Source organism: Neophocaena asiaeorientalis, unplaced genomic scaffold (genome assembly GCF_003031525.2).
Source record: "Neophocaena asiaeorientalis asiaeorientalis breed wild unplaced genomic scaffold, Neophocaena_asiaeorientalis_V1.1 scaffold249, whole genome shotgun sequence".
In the NCBI taxonomy this organism is placed as follows: Eukaryota; Metazoa; Chordata; class Mammalia; order Artiodactyla; family Phocoenidae; genus Neophocaena; species Neophocaena asiaeorientalis.
This window is the reverse complement of record NW_020172625.1, coordinates 4,249,414-4,256,144: the sequence shown is the minus strand read 5'-3', so window position 1 is coordinate 4,256,144 and position 6,731 is coordinate 4,249,414. Positions and strand designations below refer to the sequence as shown.

Here is a 6,731-nt window from a genome sequence, read left to right as displayed (position 1 = left end):
TCCATAGTTTGTATTTGGGTTCCCTCTCAGTGTTGTACATTCTTTGGGTTTTGACAATTGTATAATGACATGTATCCACCATTTCAGTATCACGCAGAATGGTTTCACTGCTCTAAAAGTCCTCTGTGCTCTGCCTATTCATTCCTCCCCTCCATCCCTAGCAACCACTAATCTTTTTACTGTCTCCATAGTTTTGCCTTTTCCAGAACATCCTATAGTTAGAATCGTACAGGATATAGCCTTTTCAGATTGGTTTCTTTCATTTAGTTATATGCATTTAAGTTTCCTCCATGTCTTTTTATAGCTTGATAAACTTCTTTTTAGCATTGAATCATATTCCATTGTCTGGTGTACCACAGTTGATTTATCCATTCGCCTACTGAAGGATGTCTTGGTTGCTTCCAAGTTTTGGTTAATTCTGAATAAAACTGCTATAAACATCAGTGTTCAGGTTTTCTGTGGACATAAGTTTTCAGTTCCTTTGGGTAAACACCAAGGAGCGTGATCGCTGGATTGTATGGTAAGACTATGTTTAGTTTTGCAAGAAACCTCCAAACTGTTTTCTGAAGTGGCTGTACCATTTTTGCACTCCCCCCAGCAATGACTGAGAGTTCCTGTTGCTCCACATCCTCACCAGCATTTGGTGTTATCAGTGGTCTGGATTTTGGTCATTCTTACAGGTATGTAGTAATTTTTCATTGTTTTAAATTTGCAATTCCATAATGATATATGTTGTGGAGCACCTTTTCACACGCTCATTTGCCATCTGTATATCTTCTTTGGTGAGGTGTCTGTTCAGGTCTTTTGCACATTTAAAAAATCGGATCGTTGATTTCTTTATAGTTGACTTTTAAGAGTTCTTGGTATATTTGGGATGACAATCCTTTATCAGTTGTGTCTATTGCAAATATTTTCTCTCGGTCTGTGACTGCATTTTTTAACATAAAAATGCATGTTAAAATGTTAAATTAATAGCTGATATTGCTTCTCGGGGGCAGGGACAGTGTACCTTCATTTTTGTGTTTCCAGGCCTAGCGCAGAGTGTGACATACAGCTGGTTCTCACTAAATATGTGGTAAATGAACAAAGACAGTTAATTTGCTTATTTTTTTTCGGCCGTACCGTGCAGCTTGTGAGATCTTAGTTCCCCAACCAGGGATTGAAACGGTGCTCCCTGCATTGGGAGTGTGGGGTCTTAACCACTGGACCACCGGGGAAGTCTCTAATTTGCTTAATCTTGAATAACCTCTCTTAAGGGAAAAAAATCTTCTTTTAGATATATTTTTTCCTCTCAAATAGAAACCATAACAGTAGAAGGGGAAAAAAATAGATTTACTCACAACATCTAACCTTTGGTTTAATTTGGCTTGTCTTTATATTCACTGTGAGATGAAACCTTACTGAAAATGAAATGCTGCACCTGAATTCAAGTATTCTGTCATTTTGTCCCTGCCCACAAATATTTGTTCAGGAAATACGATTTTTAGGAATCTGGTGTTCTTTGCTCACTGGCTGAGCATGTGACTGAGGTAACTGGAGAGCAGGTCCAACCAATCCTGCGTGTGCTGTCACAGAGTTTGGGTCTTGGGCAGGTCAAGGTTCCCTTCGTTCCCCAGAGAAAAAGAAGGGAGGCGGAGGGCGCAGTGCATGTTCATGGGCCCTGGGATGCATTTTTTCCCAAGCCCTTTATAGAAATTCACAAAGGGGGTCAGGTTACACCTGTTTCCTATGAAGCTGGACTGTACTTTGTATGAGATGCAAAGAAGGAAATAGGGATGGGTAATGCAAATAGGAAAAATAGGTGTCTAAAAACTTGGGGAGAAAAAAACACATGCTTTCTTGGCTTGGGATGAGTAACAACAAACCAGTGGGACAGGAGAGAGAAAAGCCTTCCCCAGGGATCTTTCCACACACCTCCTGCATGGTAGGCTGACTGTGTGTCGGGGGGATGACATGATTCGGTACTGCTGTGTCATTTCAACAGTGGAATATGGCAGGAGTGCAGCGTCTGAGGGTAAGAAATTGCCTACTGTGATTGTTATATCCATCCATGTAAGCAGGTTTGCCTCAACCTGGGCATGATTGACATTTTGGGCCAGATAATTCTTTGTTATGGGGGTGGAGTCTGTTCTGTGCATTGTAGGATGTTTAGCAGCATCCCTGGCCCCTATGCACTAGATGCCAGTAGCAGTCCCCCTCCCTGGTTGTGACCACCAAAGATGGCTCTAGGTATTGCCAAATGTCCCCCGGGAGGCAAAATCGCTGTTGCTTGAGAACCACTGATTTATAGGAAGAATTCAGTTCCCATCACAGTGCCTGGGAAGAGTGTCTTGTATGTGAAAAATCACTGACTAAGGTATTAGATTCACTCTGGTGGACCAAATATTCATGGTTTCTGCCCATGTGATGCTTAAATCTGATGGATGAGAAGATGGGTAGATGGATGTAGGGTGTCTCAATAGGTAGATGTGATTTCTCTTAGTAATCATCCAGTGTTTAAAAAAAGAGTCATCCAAGCTACTACCTTTCTAGCCAATCATGGGAGGTAAAAGCAACCCTTGTGTGAAGGTAGATCAAGTAGTTGACAACCAGAGCCTAATGACCTGGGAAAAAAAAGTTATCTTTTTAAAAAAATTGAGGTAGAGTCTATTATATAAGCTTCAGGTATACAGCTTAGTGATTCACGTTATTTAAGGATTATACTCTATTTATAGTAATTATAAAATATTGGTTGCATTTCCTGTGTTGTACAATATATCCTCGTAGCTGATTTATTTTATACAGGGCTTAGCATTTCTTGACTCTGGATAATGTGACCACAAACTTCTTTGGCTTTCACACTCAGAATAATGCTGCCCACTCTGCTTTTAAAAAAAAAATCTGTCATCGTCTCATGAATCCCCAAATTTAGCTGCGTTCCCATCTTTTCCATAGCTTCATCATGCACTACAGGTGTTACTTTAGCACTTTACCGAGTGGCCTCGCCCAGAGATCAGCAAATTTTCTCTTCCTTTCCTGGACGTTGATTCATTAACGCTGGACTCGCGGCCAACAGCACTGTTAACTTGTGCCTGAACCAAGCTTCTCTAACTTGTTTTCTCTGTAAGGCACATCCCGGCCTTCTGGCACCTCAGGGACATTAGATAGCACTTCAGCACTGCTGGGGGGATGGCCTGGGCTGGGGGTGTGGAGAAGTGGTGGCGAAGAAAAACGCACAAAAATGCAAAAAGCATGGCGCTATTAGACCGCAAAAAGGACACTCGTTTACAGTGTTAAAGGTGAAAGGAGAAAACAGAGCCTCGCCTTTTTTCCACCTCAGCTAGGAATGTGCATGTTGGATGACTGAGATTTTTTGCCTCTCTGTACATGTTGATGAGTGATCGTAAAAGTGCCACAAGTAATGCTTTTGGGGTCACGAATACATTTTAGTGAGTATGTGAATTTGCAAATACAGAATCCACGAATAATGAGGATTGATGGTATCTGTATTTTTAACAAGTTCCCTGTGGTATTGTGATACACAGCCAAGTTGAGGAAACTCTGAATTACGTAATTTGTGAATGTGAGGTAGTGCTTCTATTTGTGACAGTGCAAAAATTATAAAATTTTCTAAAGACATTTAGGTTTACTGTCCTGCCCCAATTAAAAAAAAAAAACGTTTAAAGCTATGCCTACACCTTGTGCTGCAACTGTGGCTGTTACCATTGGTCGAGCTTCTGTTGAGGAAATAATTTTTATTCTTTCGACCTTAGGTAAACAGAGAGATTAAAAAGAATCTTCTTTGTGATGGAAGTGTACAAAAATTAGGTTACCACTGCAGAATTAAGATAGGAAAGGAAGCACAACTGGAATAATCTTTCACTTTAGGAAAATCAACTGATACTAAAGGAGCAAAGATCAGTGTATGGTCAATATTTCTCTTTATAGTTGATGATCAGGAGAAATGAGATACTATCGTCATTTTTTTTCTCCCTAAATTGAAAACAGAGGATCAAAAGGTTCCTTGAATATGACATCTCCCTTTACTTCCTTTCAGCACTACCATGATCAGAGTTACTTTCGATGCCAATTATCGTGTATTATTTGTCTCTCCTGCAGAATGTAAACACATTAGGGATTGTGTTTTTCTAATTCACCACCATGTCCCTGATACCTGGTACAGGGCCAGGTGCATAGTAAATGTTCAAAAAAAATGTTGTTGAACACATGTTTCTGAACGAGAAGGGAAAGGGGAAAGTGAATAAATACTTGTTGAACACTTACTATATGCTAAGCAAGTTACTTTATTTATTTATTCCTCACAAACCTATATGATAGATATTTTGACTCCTGTTCGATAGGTGAGAAAAACCAAGGCTCAGAGACGCTTTGTAGGAAACCTGTGTCACTCCATCAGACATTACTAGTTGCCAGCTTACCTTCCATCTCCCCTTCTTCCTTGCTGGTAGAGCCTCAATTGTGCTGAGTATATAGCACATCCCCTTACCCCTAACCCTTACATGCTTTGAAAGGAAGGCATTCTTAGCCCACATTCCAAGTGTAAGTCCTGATGAATTTAAGACAATCGGGGTAAAGTTGTTCCCTTTGTAAGTGATTAATTTGGGGGTTGGCATGTGACTCAGTTCTAACTAATGCTGGGGGTTGGATATCCTGAAAAAGATTTAGAATTCCTAAGGGGACATTGAAAAAGGCAGAATCTCTGGATCTGGTGTTTCCTGGATGTGATGCCTGGAATAAATACAGTCATCTTGTGACCTGAAATAGCAAAGTGGAGAAGCTGAAGAACCAGGGTTTGTGATGACATGAGTAAGCCTCTGAGTTAACTAACCTCAAATTTACCCCACCCCTGGACTTGTCAGATTAGAAAATAAATTTCTATATTTTTTCAGGCATTTTGAGTCAGGGTGGTATTTCCAGATGAAGACATCCAAACTGACATAATCAGGTACCTGGGAGTGGCAAGCCCAGATTTTTTCCTACATCTGGCTCTGTAGTCTATGTGCTTTCCACTCTACTCCACTATCTTTCAGAAAGTGAAATCATTCAAAACAAGGGCCAGAAACTTCTGAGTCCCAAGGGGAACTGAATAATGGGCATTGTTCTAAACCATTCAGCTGTGCACTCTAGCACATTCTTCATACACTTGACAGAATTATTCACTGTACAGTTATATGTGAAGTAAGTACAACGTGGTACTTAAGTGTATTTTAACTTGTATTTTCTTCTGTAATTGTCCCTATCTTTCCATATGAATCCTGAATTCTCTGAGGGCAGCACACATGCCTTGTTTTTCCATAAATCTCTGTCTGTCAGTTTCTTTTTTTCATTCTAACGGATAGAAGCACAAAAGTGAATTAACTCAAACAGTGAAGGATGAAGTTCTAGCTCCAAACCTCAAGAAGGGTGGAGCTGGCCTCATGCATGAATGAACCCAGGAATGGCTTGTGACTCCTACACAAATCAGGGTTCAGCAGCTCACAAGGTTTTCCCTGGAACTTTATGCCTTCACGTTTCCTTACTTGGTGGAGAACCAAGTAAGGCCATTTCCACATCACAGTCAAACAGCTCCTGACACGTGAGAAAGGCAAGACTCTTCTTCAGCTTCTACAGAAGCATCCTGGAGAAGCCTCCCGATTGGTTGGGCTTATGTCCCATGGCCCTTCCTGGGCCAGTCACTGTGGCTAGGGCCAGTCACATTGGCTCACCGTGGGCTCTGTGTCCACTCCTGTGTTCAGAGGGGTGGATGTCTTAAAGGGAAGAATTCTGGACAGAAAGGAAAAGAGCTACCCCATCCTCCCAGGGCTTCTTTCCAGGCTCCTAGGTTAGCATTGGGTAAATAGTAGTCACTATAAATACCTAGGGAGCTTGTGAACACAAACTTGTCTCTCACTGGTGACAAATGAACACACACACACACACACACACACACACACACATACAGAGTGCACCCTTATAAGCTCTTTCCCAGTTTCAGAACTCCACGCAGACACTATGGGAAGAGCTTCTGTACCCACATTTTAGAGTTGGGAACTTTTTACTCCCAACCCTTGATGGTGATCTTGATGATTGCCAGATAGCACGGATTTTACCCACCCCCCGCGCCCACCGCCCATCCCGGGTCCCCAGAAGGAATGTAGCAGGGAGAAAATTCCACAGTACCAAATGCCACATGTCAACCTGCTCGACAGCACACAGCCTCGGCGCCAGTAACATGCCTTTGCCTGCCTGCTTTGGGATTGAGGATTCTCACTTTTGAACCATTTAGCCCCCAACCTTTCCTCACAGCGCATTCATGCCTGTTCAGTCTCCAGCATGGGAAACAGAGAGGGGGCAGTAATCACTGAGGAACTTGGATGCCCTGGGGACACAGGCTGAACATGATAAAATCCCAGGGAACACCAATCTCCCAGCTCACCTGGCCTCGTGCCAAATGCAAGAGAGCCAAGGAAGGGAGGAAGCCATCCTACTTTCCTTTCCTTGTTCACAGACTAGTAAATAATACGGTGAATAGTGACATGCTGGAAACAAAGTGCGTAGTCCAGTTTCCACGTGGATCTATCAGCCCAGATAATGACGTGAGAATCTCGGCCAATCATTGCTAAGAACAGCCAGAGACAATTTCGATCTTGAGTTCTTAAAGGACAGTTTTGGTTTCTTTACCTACTTTATGCAAGAATCATGTATAAATTTTATAGTTGGAAAAAATGCTTAGTATTAATTTAAAGTAAGGT

General features: G+C 41.8%; 1 protein-coding gene across 1 annotated transcript in view; it reads left to right on the top strand.

Moving 5' to 3' along the window:
* Window positions 1-4,224, top strand: part of GCNT1 (glucosaminyl (N-acetyl) transferase 1) — a 71,592-nt gene extending 67,368 nt beyond the window's left edge. The window contains exon 4 of the transcript XR_003002411.1: window positions 599-4,224. The gene's annotated coding sequence lies outside the window, so the exon portion shown is untranslated. The remainder of the gene's footprint in view (window positions 1-598) is intronic.
* Window positions 4,225-6,731: the final 2,507 nt, after the last annotated feature.